The following is a 19204-nucleotide window of genomic DNA, read 5'->3' as shown; positions in this document are numbered from 1 at the left end:
AATCAGCCGCGATCCCAAATACTACAAACCCCAATACGAAAAACAACATATAAACCCATGTCACACCCTGGCCGATCCAAACATATAACAAAAACACAAAATACAATGACCAAGGCGTGACAGCCCCTTTTTCTTTCCAATTTCACGGTATCTAATTGGTAGTTACAGTCTTGTCCTGCAATTCCAGTATGGAGCAATATTCGCAATGAGCTAAAAGATAGAGCTGCCGCTTTCAAGGTGCGGGACTCTAACCCGGAAGCTTATAAGAAATCCCGCTATGCCCTGCGACGAACCATCAAACAGGCAAAGCGTCAATACAGGGCTAAGATTGAATCATACTACACCGGCTCCAACGCTCGACAGATGTGGCACGGCTTGCAAACTATTACAGACTACAAAGGGAAGCACAGCTGCGAGCTGCCCAGTGACACGAGCCTACCAGATCAGCTAAATCACTTCTATGCTCACTTCGAGGCAAGCAACACTGAGGCATGCATGAGAGCATCAGCTGTTCCGGGCGACTGTGTGATCACGCTCTCCGTACCAGACGTGAATAAGAAGTTTATGAACAGGTCAACATACACAAGGCTGCGGGGCCAGACGGATTACCCGGATGTGTGCTCCGCGCATGTGCTGACCAACTAGTAGGTGTCTTCACTGACATTTTGATTGAGTCTGTAATACCAACATGCTTCAAGCAGACCACTATAGTCCCTGTGCCCAAGAACACAAAGTCAACCTGCCTAAATGACTACCGACCCGTAGCACTCACGTCTGTAGCCATGAAGTGCTTTGACTCTGGTGCTGGTAATGACTCACATCAACACCATTATCCCAGAAACCCTAGACCCACCCTAATTTACATACCGCCCAAACAGATCCACAGATGATGCAAAATCTATTGCACTCCACACTGCCCTTTCCCAAGTGGACAAAGGAACACCAACAGTATGTGAGAATGCTATTCATTGACTACATATCAGTGTTCAATACCATAGTACCCTCAAAGCTCATCACTAAGCTAAGGAACCTGGGACTATACACCTCCCTCTGCAACTGGATCCTGGACTTCCTGACGGGTCGCCCCCAGGTGGTGAGGGTAGGTAGCAACACATGTGCCATACAGATCCTCAACACTGGTGCTCCCCAGGGGTGCGTGCTCAGTCCCCTCCTGTACTCCCTGTTCACCCACGACTGCATGGCCAGGCACGAGTCCAACACCATCATTAAGATTGCAGACGACACAACAGTGGTTGGCCTGATCACCGACAACGACGAGACAGCCTATAGGGAGGAGGTCAGAGACCTGGCCAGGTGGTGCCAGAATAACAACCTATCCCTCAACGTAACCAAGACTAAGGAGATGATTGTGGACTACAGGAAAAGGAGCACCGAGCACATCCCCATTATCATTGACGGGGCTGTAGTGGAGCAGGTTGAGAGCTTCAAATTCCTTGGTGTTCACATCAACAACAAGCTTGAATGGTCCAAACACACCAAGACAGTCGATAAGAGGGCACGACAAAGCCTATTCCCCCTCAGGAAAATAAAAAGATTTGGCATAGGTCCTGAGATCCTCAAAAGGCTTCTACAGCTGCAGCGTCGAGAGCATCCTGACTGGTTGCATCACTACCTGGTATGGCAATTGCTCTGTGTTTGACCGCAAGGCACTTCAGAGGGTAGTGCGTGCGGCCCAATACATCACTGGGGCAAAGCCACCTGCCATCCAGGACCTCTACACCAGGCGGTGTGTCAGAGGAAGGCCCTAAAAATTGTCAAAGATCCCAGCCACCCTGGTCATAGACTGTTTTCTCTACTACCGCATGGCAAGCGGTACCGGAGTGCCAAGTCTAAGACAAAAGGCTTCTCAACAGTTTTTACCCCCAAGCCATAAGACTTCTGAACAGGTAACCAATGGTTACCCGCACTATATGCATTGTGTGCCCTCTCCCCAACCCCTCTTTTACGCTGCTGCTACTCTCTGTTTATCTTATATGCATAGTCACTTTAAACATACCTACATGTACATACTACCTCAATTGGCCCAACCAACCAGTGCTCCCGCACATTGGCTAACTGGGCTATCTGCATTGTGTCACACCTCCCGCCAACCCCTCCTTTTACGCTAGTGCTACTCTCTGTTCATCATATATGCATAGTCACTTTAACCATACCTACATGTACATACTACCTCAATAAGCCTGAATAACTGGTGTCTGTATATAGCCTTGCTACTCTTATTTTCAAATGTATTTTTACTGTCGTTTTCTTTCTTTCCTTACCTATACACAAACACACACACACACATACCTTTTTTTCGCACTATTGGTTAGAACCTGTAAGTAAGCATTTCACTGTAAGGTCTACACCTTGTTGTATTTGGCGCACGTGACAAATAAACTTGATTTGATTTAACACTAAGATTCAGTGCCTTAGACCGATGTGCCACTCGGGAGCCCACTTCAATCCGTATTCAGTGGTTCTCAAACGTTTTATAGTCCTGTACCCATTCAAACATTCAACCTCCAGCTGCCAACCCCCTCTAGCACCAGGGTCAGCGCACTCTCAAGTTTTTTGCCATGTAAGCCTGACACACACACACACACACACTATACGATTAATTTATTTAATATAAGAATGAGTGTGAGTTTGTAACAACCCGGCTTGTGGGACTTGACAAAGAGCTATTATAAGACCAGGGCACAAATAATAACATAATAATAATAATCAATCATTTTGCTCTTTATTTAGCCATCTTACATATAAAACCTAATTTGTTCATCCGAAATTGTGAATAACTCACCGCAGGTTAATGAGAAGGGTGTGCTTGAAAAGATGCACATAACTCTGCAATGTTGGGTTGTATTGGAGAGAGTCTGTCTTAAATAATTTTCCACACACAGTCTGTGGCTGTATTTATTTGTCATGGTAGTGAGGGCGAAGAATCCACTCTCACAAAGGTACGAGTTTGGAAAGGGCATCAGTGTCTTAACAGCGCGTTTTGACAAGGCAGGATACTGTGAGTGGAGCTCTAAACAGAAATGTGGCATCCTTTTATTTTTTATGCCCCTGTAACATCATTCTTCATTTGTGGAAAGAGAGTCAGACCGAAATGCAGCGTGGTTGTTACTCATGTTCTTTAATGAATGAAAATGACGATACATGAAATAACTATACAATACAAAACAACAAACGGAATGTGAAATCTAATTACAGCCTATCCGGTGAAACTACACAGAGACAGGAACAATCACCCACAAAATACAAAGCGAAACTCAGGCTACCTAAATACGGTTCCCAATCAGAGACAACGAGAATCACCTGACTCTGATTGAGAATCGCCTCAGGCAGCCAAGCCTATACAACACCCCTAATCAGCCGCGATCCCAAATACTACAAACCCCAATACGAAAAACAACATATAAACCCATGTCACACCCTGGCCGAACCAAACATATAACAAAAAACACAAAATACAATGACCAAGGCGTGACAGCCCCTTTTTCTTTCCAATTTCGCGGTATCTAATTGGTAGTTACAGTCTTGTCCTGCAACTCCCGTATGGACTCGGGAGAGGCGAAGGTCGAGAGCCGTGCGTCCTCCGAAAAACAACACAGCCAAGCCCCACTGTTTCTTGACACAATGCCTGGAACCCGGAAGCCAGCCACACCAATGTGTCAGAGGAAACACTGTACACCGGGCGACCGTGTCAGCGTACATTGCGCCCGGCCTGCCACAGGAGTTGCTAGTGTGTGATAAGAACATCCCTGCCGACCAAACCCTCCCCTAACCCGGACGACCATGGACCAATTGTGCGCCGCCCCATTGGTCTCCCGGTAGAGGCTGGCTACGACAGAGCCTGGACTCAAACCAGGATCTCTAGCGGCACGGCTAGCACTATGATGCAGTGCCTTAGACCACTGCGCCACTCGGGAGCCCTGGCAGTGGCTTCTGATTAAATTAAATTGTCACAGAACCGCTTGTTGCACTTTCGATGAGGCTGTCTTGTTCAGATATCAGTAAGTGGACTGGAGGCAGGGAATGAAAGGGATAACGAATCCAGTTGTTTGTGTCGTCCATTTCGGGAAAGTACCTGCACCATTGCGCACCCAGCTCACTCAGGAGCTTCGCTATATCACATTTGACATTGTCCGAACGCTTGAGTTAATTGCACACCAAAAATCATACAATGATGGAAAGACCTGTGTGTTGTCCTTGTTAATGCAGACAGACAAGAGTTCCAACTTCTTAATCGTAGCCTCAATTTTGTCCCGCACATTGAATATAGTTGCAGAGAGTCCCTGTAATCCTAGATTCAGATCATTCTGCTGAGAAAAAACATCACCCAGATAGGCCAGTCGTGTGAGAAACTCGTCATCATGCAAGCGGTCAGTCAAGTGAAAATTATGGTCAGTAAAGAAAACTTTAAGCTCTTCTCTCAATAAAAAAAAAACGTATCAATACTTTGCCCCTTGATACACTTCGGTATGTTGTAAAAGCATTACATGGTCGCTGCCCATGTCATTGCATAATGCAGAAAATACACGAGAGTTCAGGGGGCTTGCTTTAACAAAGTTGACCATTTTCACTGCATTGTCCAAAACATCTTTCAAGCTGTCAGGCATTCCCTTGGCAGCAATAGCCTCACTGTGGATGCTGCAGTGTACCCTAGTGGCGTCGGGAGCAAATGCTTGCACGTGCGTTACCACTCCACTCCTTGTCATGGCTTTAGGTCCATCAGTACAGATACCAACACATCTTGACCATTTTATGTACTTTATAGTACTTTATAAATATCCTCTCCTGTTGTCCTGGTTTCCAGGGGTTTGCATAAAAGGATGTCTTCCTTAATTGACCCCGCATAAACATAACAGACAAATACCAGGAGCTGTGCCAGGCCCGCCACGTCTGTTGACTCATCCAACTGTAACGCATAGTGTAACACTGGCTTGTATGCGAAGCAGTTGTTGCTTCAAAACATCTCCTACGAGGTCGCCATGTCACTGATGCGTCATGAAACAGTGTTGTTTGATGAAGCAATTGTCTGTATAGTTTTTTGGGGCCTTTTCTACCAGCATTGTCCGAGCCATATCTGCCGCAGCAGGAAAAATGAAGTCCTCCACAATTGTATGGGGCTGGCCTGTCCTAGCCACTCGGTAGCTCACCATATAAGATGCTTCTAGCCCCTTATTATTAATGGTATCTGTTACTTTTATACTACTCAAATGTCGTCTTAATTCTCGCTCAAAAAAAGTCCCGTGGCTTATTTTCAAATTTGCAGGTTTTGTTTCTAAATGTCTGCGCAAGAGTGAAGGCTTCATCGAGTTGTGAGATAGTACTTTTGCACATATCACACACTGTGGCTGAGGCAAGGCACTACTCCCAATATAAGTGAACTCCAAATCACTGTAGTTCTCATCATATTTGCGCCTCTTCGATGGTCCAACGTCTCTGTCTGTTTGGTGCTTTCCCGGGTAAGGGGGCAGTAGCTCTTCGGCTGCGTCAGATTCACAACTGTCAGTGTCCATGCTAGCTGGGCTAACAACAAATGTAGACTTACTGATGCTAGCATTGGATGTGCTCGTGGAAGCAGAACAACTTGTGTCATCGACAGGTGTAGTACTGCTGGTAGTAGCAGTACTACCAGTAGAGCTGGTATGTGTCTCTATGGACGCGGGCCTTACTTTTTTTGAACCATTTATCAATTTCCGAGCAAACGGAATGAGCAGCAGCTACATTTGGCTACATAGTGGAATTCCTGCGAGAGAGTAACGGTTAATGTGATTGGATGTGAATTATTTGACTAGGCTACCTGTATTTGACATTGTGTTGTTATTTTTCTGAACACTAGATGGTTTAATTTTATTTTTGGCAGTGAAATGAGGCTACTCTAAATGGACTGTTTGAAAATGTGAATCACATATTTATTTGGCGTACCAAATAACGCCTTGAGACAAGGCTTAAAAACTCTTAGAAAACTCTTAGAAAATAATTAGCCACACATGCTTTACCATGCTATAATGCTTTAGTGTAGTGAGTTTACGTATCCAAATCCGAGGTGGGAAAAATGCAGAACTAACAAAAAAATGACTACCATTTTAAATGTGAAATTCCAATGGTTCTAGTTCATCTTGAGGATTTTCTGGTTGTATTTTAATGTAGGCGCAGGAGGACAGTGAGGGAGGCACTGCTCTGGGAGACATGTATTCACAAAGTTAGAGCGTGAAGTGTTCTTTATAAGGGAGGGGAGCTACAGTTCACTTTCTCTAGTCATATTTTTGGTGCACATACAAAATCATTAGCTACGTTTTGTTCAGTTTAACCAAATCCTTAAAATATTCATCTTAAAACAGGGCCGTTACATGATTGAAATAACAATTAATTTCTACATATAACATTTACCTTTAAACTGTGCGGGCCAGAAGAGTTGCCTTTTTTCCTCCTTTGAGTATGAGGTTTTGACTCCTGTGGGTTGTTTAAAGGGTTTTTTGAGAGGTTGAGCCAAATAAAATATAAAAAGATAATGTTTTCACTTGCCTAGGTTATCATTGGGGATGAAATGAAAGGGATTGCAGGAACTCAGACAGATGTTTGAAACTGCAGTATGGCACACTTAGCGACCAACTGGAAAAACAGTTGTGCATCGAGGAACACTTTGCAGTATTCCCTTAACCACCATTTTCCCCTTCAGATCACCTCAACTCTCAATTAGAATGAAATATGTTGGAAACTGGAATTTTTATATAAACCAACATAAATCTCTAATTTTCAGCTCACCAATTGCCACTCTACTAAATGAAAGTAACGCAACAGAGCTAATGTGGTTGATTCACGCTAGATTAGATACTCAATACACAAAGCATGCAATGCCCTACTGAACTCAGGTGCTGAAATTAGTCTGTAAATACAGAGAGAGAGAGGAGCACTATGGAGGCATATGAGACACTGGAAAGCTGGAGAGTCCAAAATGCTGTACTGTATGGTGGAACTCACTCAGCAATGGAAAACACATGTTGTCAAGGGATAGGCCTATGGGGACTGGTGCTTACATGCAATCATGTCTAATGGCGTAGTCCAGTTTCAAGAGGCGATGGAAATCTCTGGTGCTCATTCATGTACTGTAAGGGTGAGCAGAAATACAGGACAACGTACCCTACAGCAGGCGCCTGGCTAATCAATTAGCTGTAATTTTAGTATGCTAATCTTGATCGAATCCAGGCTAAGTGGCTGGATTGGTAACGCTCTGTAACGTGCAGTTTTGCTACCTTATCACAAAGTTATCTGGCAACTTTGGCCTTCCACATCGTATCTGCAGCCAGGCTGAAAATGGTGCGTGTAATAGCTTGTCTTGCACAATAAAGCTTTGTGCGATAAGAGGCAATAGCAGCGAGGAAAGCACCTTACTCTGCATGCAGCCCTAAGCTTTAATTTGGCTACAGTTACGAGCCAGGTTGCTGAATGACTGCAGGCCAACCACTACCGCATCCTGGGATAATCAAATCTATGCGCCAAATACAACTGGTGTAGACCTTACCATGAAATGCTTGCTTATGAGCCTTCCCAACAATGTAGAGGTAAAAAATTATAATAAAAATAAAAATCGTAACACAAGAGAAATCAAATACATAAGAATGGAGCTAAATACAGAGAGTACCAGATCAATGTGGAGCGAAATACAGAGAGTACCAGATCAATGTGGAGCTAAATACAGGGAGTACCAGTACCAGATCAATGTGGAGCTAAATACAGAGAGTACCAGATCAATGTGGAGCGAAATACAGAGAGTACCAGATCAATGTGGAGCTAAATACAGGGAGTACCAGTACCAGATCAATGTGGAGCTAAATACAGAGAGTACCAGTACCAGGAGTGGAGCTAAATACAGAGAGTACCAGTACCAGATCAATGTGGAGCTAAATACAGAGAGTACCAGATCAATGTGGAGCTAAATACAGGGAGTACCAGTACCAGATCAATGTGGAGCTAAATACAGAGAGTACCAGTACCAGATCAATGTGGAGCTAAATACAGAGAGTACCAGATCAATGTGGAGCTAAATACAGAGAGTACCAGTACCAGATCAATGTGGAGCTAAATACAGAGAGTACCAGATCAATGTGGAGCTAAATACAGAGAGTACCAGATCAATGTGGAGCTCAATACAGAGAGTACCAGTACCAGGTCAATGTGGAGCTAAATACAGGGAGTACCAGTACCAGATCAATGTGGAGCTAAATACAGGGAGTACCAGTACCAGATCAATGTGGAGCTAAAAAGAGAGAGTACCAGTACCAGATCAATGTGGAGTTAAATACAGGGAGTGCCAGTACCAGATCAATGTGGAGCTAAATACAGAGAGTACCAGTACCAGATCAATGTGGAGCTAAATACAGGGAGTACCAGTACCAGATCAATGTGGAGCTAAAAAGAGAGAGTACCAGTACCAGATCAATGTGGAGTTAAATACAGGGAGTGCCAGTACCAGATCAATGTGGAGCTAAATACAGAGAGTACCAGTACCAGATCAATGTGCAGAGGTACAAGGTGTTGGAGGTAGATATGTACATGAAGGCAGGGGAAGTGACTAGGCATCAGGATAGTTAATAAAAAGAGTAAAATAAAGAACAGAGTGCAGCATATGATGAGTGTAAAAGTGTGTGTGTGTGTGTGTTTATGTTGTGTCGATATACGCTTGTGCGTTGTGTGAGTTATGTGTGGGTTTTATGTGAAAGTGTGTGTGTGTGTGTGTGTGTGTGTGTGTGTGTGTGTGTGTGTGTGTGTGTGTGTGTGTGTGTGTGTGTGTGTGTGTGTGTGTGTGTGTGTGTGTGTGTGTGTGTGTGTGTGTGTGTGTGTGTGTGTGTGTGTGTGTGTGTGTGTGTGTGTGTGTATATATATATATAGAGTGTATACTGTATATAGTCTTGTGAGTGTGCGTAAAGTCAATGCAAGATAGGGTCAGTGCAGATAGTCCGGGTAACCATTGAATGAACTATTTAGCAGTCTTATGGCTATTTACCAATTTTATGGCTTGGGAGTAGAAGCTGTCTTGGAGCCTGTTGGTCCGAGAGCCGATGCTCCAGACGGTAGTAGAGTGAACAGTCTATGGCGTGGGTGGCTAGAGTCTAGCAATTTGCGATATAGGGGTCCTGGATGGCAGGTAGCTCAGCCCCAATGATGTACTGGGCTGTCCACACCACCCTCTGCAAGGTGGTGAATTTGCCATACCCAGTAGTAATGCAGCCAGTCAATATGCTCTGGATGGTGCAGTTCTAGAACTTTTTGAGGATCTGAGGACACATGTCAAATCTTTTCAGCCTGCTGAGGCGGAAGAGAAACTGTCATGCCCTTTTTTTCCCCCTTTTTTTCACCTTTATTTAACCAGGTAGGCAAGTTGAGAACAAGTTCTCATTTACAATTGCGACCTGGCCAAGATAAAGCAAAGCAGTTCGACAGATACAACGACACAGAGTTACACATGGAGTAAAACAAACATACAGTCAATAATACAGTATAAACAAGTCTATATACAATGTGAGCAAATTAGGTGAGAAGGGAGGTAAAGGCAAAAAAGGCCATGGTGGCAAAGTAAATACAATATAGCAAGTAAAACACTGGAATGGTAGTTTTGCAATGGAAGAATGTGCAAAGTAGAAATAAAAATAATGGGGTGCAAAGGAGCAAAATAAATAAATATATTAAATATAGTTGGGAAAGAGGTAGTTGTTTGGGCTAAATTATAGGTGGGCTATGTACAGGTACAGTAATCTGTAAGATGCTCTGACAGTTGGTGCTTAAAGCTAGTGAGGGAGATAAGTGTTTCCAGTTTCAGAGATTTTTGTAGTTCGTTCCAGTCATTGGCAGCAGAGAACTGGAAGGGGAGGCGGCCAAAGAAAGAATTGGTTTTGGGGGTGACTAGAGAGATATACCTGCTGGAGCGTGTGCTACAGGTGGGAGATGCTATGGTGACCAGCGAGCTGAGATAAGGGGGGACTTTACCTAGCAGGGTCTTGTAAATGACATGGAGCCAGTGGGTTTGGCGACGAGTATGATGCGAGGGCCAGCCAACGAGAGCGTACAGGTCGCAATGGTGGGTAGTATATGGGGCTTTGGTGACAAAACGGATTGCACTGTGATAGACTGCATCCAATTTGTTGAGTAGGGTATTGGAGACTATTTTGTAAATGACATCGCCAAAGTCGAAGATTGGTAGGATGGTCAGTTTTACAAGGGTATGTTTGGCAGCATGAGTGAAGGATGCTTTGTTGCGAAATATGAAGCCAATTCTAGATTTAACTTTGGATTGGAGATGTTTGATATGGGTCTGGAATGAGAGTTTACAGTCTAACCAGACACCTAAGTATTTGTAGTTGTCCACGTATTCTAAGTCAGAGCCGTCCAGAGTAGTGATGTTGGACAGGCGGGTAGGTACAGGTAGCGATCGGTTGAAGAGCATGCATTTAGTTTTACTTGTATTTAAGAGCAATTGGAGGCCACGGAAGGAGAGTTGTATGGCATTGAAGCTTGCCTGGAGGGTTGTTAACACAGTGTCCAAAGAAGGGCCAGAAGTATACATAATGGTGTCGTCTGCGTAGAGGTGGATCAGGGACTCACCAGCAGCAAGAGCGACCTCATTGATGTATACAGAGAAGAGAGTCGGTCCAAGAATTGAACCCTGTGGCACCCCCATAGAGACTGCCAGAGGTCCGGACAGCAGACCCTCCGATTTGACACACTGAACTCTACCAGAGAAGTAGTTGGTGAACCAGGCGAGGCAATCATTTGAGAAACCAAGGCTGTCGAGTCTGCCGATGAGGATGTGGTGGTTGACAGAGTCGAAAGCCTTGGCCAGATCAATGAATACGGCTGCACAGTAATGTTTCTTATCGATGGCGGTTAAGATATCGTTTAGGACCTTGAGCGTGGCTGAGGTGCACCCATGACCAGCTCTGAAACCAGATTGCATAGCAGAGAAGGTATGGTGAGATTCAAAATGGTCGGTAATCTGTTTGTTGACTTGGCTTTCAAAGACCTTAGAAACGCATGGTAGGATAGATATAGGTCTGTAGCAGTTTGGGTCAAGAGTGTCCCCCCCTTTGAAGAGGGGGATGACCGCAGCTGCTTTCCAATCTTTGGGAATCTCAGACGACACGAAAGAGAGGTTGAACAGGCTAGTAATAGGGGTGGCAACAATTTCGGCAGATAATTTTAGAAAGAAAGGGTCCAGATTGTCTAGCCCGGCTGATTTGTAGAGGTCCAGATTTTTCAGCTCTTTCAGAACATCAGCTGAATGGATTTGGGAGAAGGAGAAATGGGGAAGGCTTGGGCGAGTTGCTGTTGGGGGTGCAGTGCTGTTGACCGGGGTAGGAGTAGCCAGGGGGAAAGCATGGCCAGCCGTAGAAAAATGCTTATTGAAATTCTCAATTATGGTGGATGTATCAGTGATGACAGTGTTTCCTATCTTCAGTGCAGTGGGCAGCTGGGAGGAGGTGTTCTTATTCTCCATAGACTTTACAGTGTCCCAGAACTTTTTTGAGTTAGTGTTGCAGGAAGCAAATTTCTGCTTGAAAAAGCTAGCCTTGGCTTTTCTAACTGCCTGTGTATAACGGTTTCTAGCTTCCCTGAACAGCTGCATATCACGGGGGCTGTTCGATACTAATGCAGAATGCCATAGGATGTTTTGGTGTTGGTTAAGGGCAGTCAGGTCTGGGGAGAACCAAGGGCTATATCTGTTTCTAGTTCTAAATTTCTTGAATGGGGCATGTTTATTTAAGATGGTTAGGAAGGCATTTAAGAAAAATATCCAGGCATCCTCTACTGACGGGATGAGATCGATATCCTTCCAGGATACCCCGGCCAGGTCGATTAGAAAGGCCTGCTCGCTGAAGTGTTTCAGGGAGCGTTTTACAGTGATGAGTGGAGGTCGTTTGACCGCTGACCTAGATTTTAGGATGGCTGGGGTGTTAAGCATGTTCCAGTTTAAGTCGCCTAGCAGCACGAGCTCTGAAGATAGATGGGGGGCAATCAGTTCACATATGGCGTCCAGAGCACAGCTGGGGGCAGAGGGTGGTCTATAGCAGGTGGCAACGGTGAGAGACTTGTTTTTAGAGAGGTGGATTTTTAAAAGTAGAAGTTCAAATTGTTTGGGTACAGACCTGGATAGTAGGACAGAACTCTGCAGGCTATCTTTGCAGTAGATTTCAACACCGCCCCCTTTGGCAGTTCTATCTTGTCTGAAAATGTCATAATTTGGAATTAAAATTTCAGAATTTTTGGTGGTCTTCCTAAGCCAGGATTCAGACACAGCTAGAACATCCGGGTTGGCAGAGTGTGCTAAAGCAGTGAATAGAACAAACTTAGGGAGGAGGCTTCGAATGTTAACATGCATGAAACCAAGGCTATTACGGTTACAGAAGTCATCAAAAGAGAGCGCCTGGGGAATAGGAGTGGAGCTAGGCACTGCAGGGCCTGGATTCACCTCTACATCGCCAGAGGAACATAGGAGGAGAAGAATAAGGGTACGGCTAAAAGCAATAAGAATTGGTCGTCTAGAACGTCTGGAACAGAGAGTAAAAGGAGGTTTCTGGGGGCGATAAAATAGCATCAAGGTATAATGGACAGACAAAGGTATGGTAGGATGTGAATACAGTGGAGGTAAACCTAGGTATTGAGTGATGAAGAGAGAGATATTGTCTCTAGAAACATCATTGAAACCAGGAGATGTCATTGCATGTGTGGGTGGTGGAACTAATAAATTGGATATGGTATAGTGAGCAGGACTAGAGGCTCTACAGTGAAATAAGCCAATAAACACTAACCAGAACAGCAATGGACAAGACATATTGACATTAAGGAGAGGCATCCTTAGTCGAGTGATCAAAAGAGTCCTGTGAGTGGAGTGGTTTGGGGGTCACAGCGATTTAGACAGCTAGCCAGGACATCGGTAGCAAGCTAGCATAGGATTCAAGACTGTGCGGGTGTGTGTGAACTATGTTAAATCCTTAGTGATGTGGATGCCAAGGAACTTGAAGCTCTCGACCAGCTCCACTGCATCCCTGGTCAATTTAGATGGGGGCGTGCTCTCCCCTCCTTCTCCTGTAGTCCAAGATCAGCTGTTGTCTTGGCACCACACTGTCTCATCACCGTTAGTAATCAGGCCTACCACCGTCGGGTCGACAGCAAACTTGATGATGGTGTTGGAGTCGTGCATGGCCACACAGTCATGGGTGAACAGGGAGTACAGGAGTGGACCAAGCACACACCCCTGAGAGGCCCCCGTGTTGAGGGTCAGCGTGGCAGAGGTGTTGCCTACCATCACCACCTGGGGCCGGCCAGTCAGGAAGTCCAGGATCCAGTTGCAGATGGATCTGTTCAGTCCCAGGGTCCCAAACTTGGCAATGAGCTTGGAGTGGACAGGCCTCACCAGAGCTCTAGCGTCATGTATAGCATGTTACTGTACAGCCACGGCGTTCCAATGTAGGCGCTTAGTGTCCAAATCTGCCATTTTCCACCTGTAAAGGGCTACACAACAGGGACTTTCACGCAAGACTCAGTGTTGTATTCCTCGAAGAGAGCATAAAAGGCATTTAGCTTGTTTGGGAGTTCTGCATCACTGGGCATCTCACGGCTGGGTTTACCATTGTAATCCATTATCGTCTGCAAGCCCTGCCACATATGTCAAGCATTGGAGCTGGTGTAATAGGATTACACCTTTCTCCTATATTAATAATAATAATAATAATAATATATGCCATTTAGCAGACGCTTTTATCCAAAGCGACTTACAGTCATGTGTGCATACATTCTACGTATGGGTGGTCCCGGGGATCGAACCCACTACCCTGGCGTTACAAGCCCCATGCTCTACCAACTGAGCTACAGAAGGACATTGTTTTATTGTGCTTTTGCATGTTTGAAGTCTTGTCGGTTGTAGCTGGCTTTCTTGTATGCGTCCATGTCCGCTCCCCGCTCCTTGTAAGTGGTAGCTCTAGCCTTTAGCCTAGCACGGATAGTGTTTGTAATCTATGGTTTGGATACGTTCATATAGTCACAATGGGAACAACGTAGTCTACATACTTATTGATGAAGCCTGTGACTGTGGTAAACTCCTCAATGCATTTGGATGAAACCCAGAACATATCCTAGTCTGTACTAGCAAAACAGTCTTGTAGCCTTGTGTCTGCTTCATCAGACCACTTCCGTATTGAAGTGAACAGGAAGCAGGAGAAAATAGAGTCATGGTCAGATTCGCCAAAGTGAGGACGAGGGAGAGCCTCGTATGTATTTCTGTGGGTAGAATCAAAGTTTCAGCACCCATAATGAACCTGTGACGTATTGGTAAAAGTGAGGTAGAACGGCTTTAAGTCTCCCTACGTTACAGTCTCCGCCCATCAGAAATGCTGCCTGTTCGTTGAGTGCCAAAGTGGTGGTGGCTTGTGGAGGGTCTACAACATCTACGCAGGGCAGGCGCCAGAACTAATCAGTGGGACGGGCCTTTGATTTCCATAGGCAGGCACGTTTTCTCAAGGGACCTCAAGTGTGTGCACATTTTTTTTGATGGGTGTTATATTTAAAAGCCATAGGTGGTTCGTGAGTTTCAAGTATGGGGAAGCGTACAATTTATCCTACCATTTCTACCGATCTGTGTGCCAGGTATTATTAATAAAAACATTTTAGATGCGCATTTTTGTGGAACAGTTTAATTTCAATAACATTTTCCTTTGTCAAAATCATTGCCACATGGTTAATCATAAAAGTCAGAAGTAAATCGATAAAAATCTGGAGTGGGACAACATTCCACAGGCCACAGTCAAAAGCATGATCAACTCTACGTGAAGGAGATGTGTCACTCTGCATGAGGCAAAAGGTGGTCACACCAGATACTGACTGGTTTTCTGATCTACGCCCCCACCTTTTAAAATCAGGTTTGAAGGTAAGAGCCATATTCAGACTGTGTCGAAGTAACAATGTTTATTACAGCAACAGGGGCAGGCAAACGACAGGTCAAGGCAGGCAGGGGTCGATAATCCAGAGTAGTGGGGCAAAAGTACAGGACGACAGGCAGGCTCAGGTCAGGCAGAGATCGGTAATTTCGAGGTGGGGCAAAGGTACAGGCAGGCTCAGAAACAGGGCAGACAAGGGTCAAAAACCAGGAGGGCGAGGAAAAAGAGAGACTGGGGAAAAGCAGGAGCTGAGACAAACCACTGGTTGACTTGACAAACTGGCACAGACAGACAGAAAACAGGTATAGGTACCCAGGGGATAATGGGGAAGATCAGCGACACCTGGAGGGGGGTGGAGACAAGCACAAGAACAGGAGTAACAGATCAGGGCGTGACATCTTTTGAAGGTATATTTGACCAACAGATGCATATCTGTATTCTCAGTCATGTGAAATCCATATTTTATGAGTAATGAATTTATTTCAATTGACTGATTTCCTTATATGAACTGTAACTTGTGGCATTTTGTTTAGTGTAGATTTATTCACTTAATATATTTATTTAATTCACTTTAAGTCAAACATTTTGCTCAACTATAAATGGAAGAAAATAAAAATGACACTCTTGCAGTGTAACGTCAGAGTTAGGGCATGGAAGCCATTGTCAGGTGCTCAATGGAAAATTCTGCCACCGACCATGATTATCACTGCTAAAGATTGCCATCTAGGGGTGGTAATAAGCAAATGATTCCTCATATTTCCAATATTTCATAAACACATTGACAGTTTTGATAGTTTTCATGTCTTCACTATTATTCTACAATGTAGAAAATAAGTCTAAATAAAGAAAAACCCTTGAAAGAGTAGGTGCGTTAGTAGCTACAGTACCAGGGCTGTAGTCGAGCGGGTCGAGAGTTTCAAGTTCCTTGGTGTCCACATTACCAACAAACTATCATGGTCCAAACACACCAAGAAAGTGGTGAAGAAGGCACAACAACACCTTTTCCCCCTCAGGAGACTGAAAAGATTTGGCAAGAGTCTCCAGATCCTCAAAAAGTTCTACAGCTGCACCATCGAGAGCATCCTGGTTGCATCACCGCCTGGTATGGCAACTGCTCTGCACCCGACCGTAAGCTCTACATAGGGTAGTTGGGGCGGTATGCGAGTTGAAGTGGGTCTAGGGTTTCCTGGATGATGGAGTTGATGTGAGCCATGACTAGCCTTTCATGACCAGACTATTTATTCGCAGTGCAGAGACTGCAGTGGTACACTAAAACAATTAGGCATGGGTTGCTCTTTACACGTTGTTTATATTGTTGGCTTTCTCTTTTGTGATGTAGCAGATTGAAAGAGAAGTGGGCTCTTCTCCTGTATCCTCTCCGGAAATAGGGATACCGTGGTTGGTCCTCAGACCCTGGCCACTGCCCCTCTCATTCTCAGAGAGACAGAGGGAGACTCCAAGTGTGATGTCAGTCCTTCCACGCCCTTTACACCCGTGCGGTGTGACCCTGACCTGGCAGCGTTGTCACTCTCTTCCTGCGGTCTGCTTTTCCTCTCCACTCAGTGAGATGGCTCCCAGGGGTCTAGTAGTGCCTTTCTTTGGTAAGCTTCAGATGACTTCTAGAGCTTCCCGTTCCTCTCTTCAGTCTCCTGAGTTCCTCCCGAAGTGTTAGGGCTGGATGAGTCAAAGCTGTAAACCTTGAGCCCTTGGAAGACAGCGGAAACTGGTGCAGTCACCATCACAACCTTCATCAGTGCTGTGCATCCTAAAATAGTTGTCTGTGTACTTTCTTGCAATGGCAATCTTTTTTGTTCAAAATCCTTACATGCATCTGGCTTTAGAATCTAATGTGGAATCCCACCTGTATCTGTCAGCAGCACCAGACTCACAAAACAACATTTCAGAAGATGTTCAAAGCTCTCTAGGGCCTTAATCATCACAAAATATGTGGAACATTCTGTAGGCCTAGTCTAGTCCAGTGACAGACATGGCTGGAGAGAGTATTTTTACACCTGCTTGGCTGCTGTGAGATGGAGCAGACACATTTTTATAGCATCAGGCTTCTTGCCTGAAGTGGAGACCCCACCGGCACAAGACTAATCCATGCAGCATTTATTGGATTATATCTGTGAAACAGCCACATATAAAACAGCACTTTTGGCAAGTTGATGAACATTCACATTTTAAATAACGATCAACCGTCAAAGGTTCAAATGTAATCAAAAGTTGTTTATGGATACATGCCAGTGTTACTGTAATTTAAATGAGTTATTTTGTCAGAGTATATACAGTTGCCAAGCCTGGATAATTGCCTGCAAGTAATACTGCTACTGAATGCCAAGTTTGACCTATTTAGAAATGTCTATAGATACAGTTTCATAGCCATCACGAACCATGGAACCATTATCTACTCTGATTTATTGGTCTTTGATTCTCTCAAAGACAAATGAATTCTCACTAAAGGCTATGAAAGACTTGGTCCAGTTAACTTAAGAGGGTATAATTCTGTTTGGATGATTATGTGTTCATCCACATGAAAAACTAATGCAGTTTCCAGATGCTCGGCACAAACCTCAGTTTTCCAAAAACAATGCCTCGAATCAAAGATGCATAACGTCTCTGTTTCCTATTCACAAAGGCCTTTACCATACTGTTCTGTACTTAATTCTCGAAAGCTCTAGTGTACATACATTTTATACAGGCTGTATGGTACTGTACATGCTCCTCTAATGCCCTCATCTGAACATTGCCGGCATTACAACTCATACCTCTGATCTGCTGAGTACAGTCACCATACAAATACTGTACCATTCTGTAAAAAAAATTTAAAAAATACAGTGTGACATTACAACCCACCTTGTTCGTTATGAGTATCTTAGTTAGCTATTCTGTCATGTTCTCACTACTAGACCAATGTCTATACATTGATTAAGTTCCATCAATTTGAGGTGTTGTTTCATTTGGCACAACTTGTTGGCATCTCAAGATAAGCATCAGCATCCCATATGGAGCATCATTGCAAGCCAAGAGGACATAAGCTTTTGTCGAATGGACAAAAGCCAGGAAACTCTTTCCAAGAATGTTCGTGTTTTTGAATGTTCTCCTTATTTTGAGATGGAGTAGGCCTAAATGTCTATACAACAAATTATTACTGTTTTATTCATCAACACAGTGACCATTTTATTTATGATGCTTGTCTCGTCTGGGGAGAAGAGTAAGTGAGCACAAATGATTGCCCATGTCAATAAGCATTTCAAAGGTATCTATGGCTTTGAAGAGGAAAAGTGTCAGGGTTGTCATAGCGCTCTGTTAATTAATCAGCCTCTGTAATTAGTTGCCAGCTGTGAATGGGATTCAGCTGCAAATGTGAGGCATACAGATCATGGAGGTCATGGTCTGATTATGATGTCAAAAAACACATTTTCATTAATTTCTTCTTCTTCTTCTCTGGATAGTGTACACTACATATATATGTATAACATGATTTGAGAAAGTCCAGCTGCTGCACCGGATTTGTTTGGGACCAGGAATCGGCAGCCTCAGTCCTTAGGGGCTTCACTGGTGTCTCACTTTTCCCCGGCCCCGGGCTAACACACAGGACTCTAATAATCAACTAATCATGAATAATCAACTAATCATGATCTTCTGTTTAGAATGCAATTAGTTTAATCACCTGTTTTACTCGGGATGTGGGAAAATAGTGACATTCCTGTTCTAGACAGATAATCCCACCTGAAAAACCAGGTAGTCAAATATGGCACTTTACTATAGGGCAATTCCATCTTCAATTCCATGAGGGTGACATTGAGACTCAGATTTTTCACTTAAAAATGTGTCAAACTTTGCAATCATTTGGTTTTTGTTTAACTGGACTGCACTGGGCCTTTATATATATATATATATATATATATATATATATATATATATATATATATATATTACACTATGAGGTTGGAATAATACTGAAATTGTGAAAATTATAATAAAGAGCTGTTTGAAACGAACACCTGGAATTTGAGCCTGTTATGGTGTGATGGAGTTTTGGCAAGCTTGGTGAATTAGAATAGACCAATAAGAAAGAGAGTTCCAAACCACTCTGCCAATTACAGCTAGTTTTCAGTTTTCCTCTCCTGACTCAGTCCACTCCCAAACAGTCCTAGCAAAATTCTTGCTTGATAAATTGCTCTTTGCTAAGAAGTTATTTTTTTTTTTTTGGGGGGGGGGATTCTTTTTGACCATTTTAATTTAAAACAATCACAGGAAGG

Source organism: Oncorhynchus gorbuscha, linkage group LG02, assembly GCF_021184085.1.
Source record: "Oncorhynchus gorbuscha isolate QuinsamMale2020 ecotype Even-year linkage group LG02, OgorEven_v1.0, whole genome shotgun sequence".
NCBI lineage: Eukaryota > Metazoa > Chordata > Actinopteri > Salmoniformes > Salmonidae > Oncorhynchus > Oncorhynchus gorbuscha.
This window is presented reverse-complemented; position numbering follows the sequence as displayed.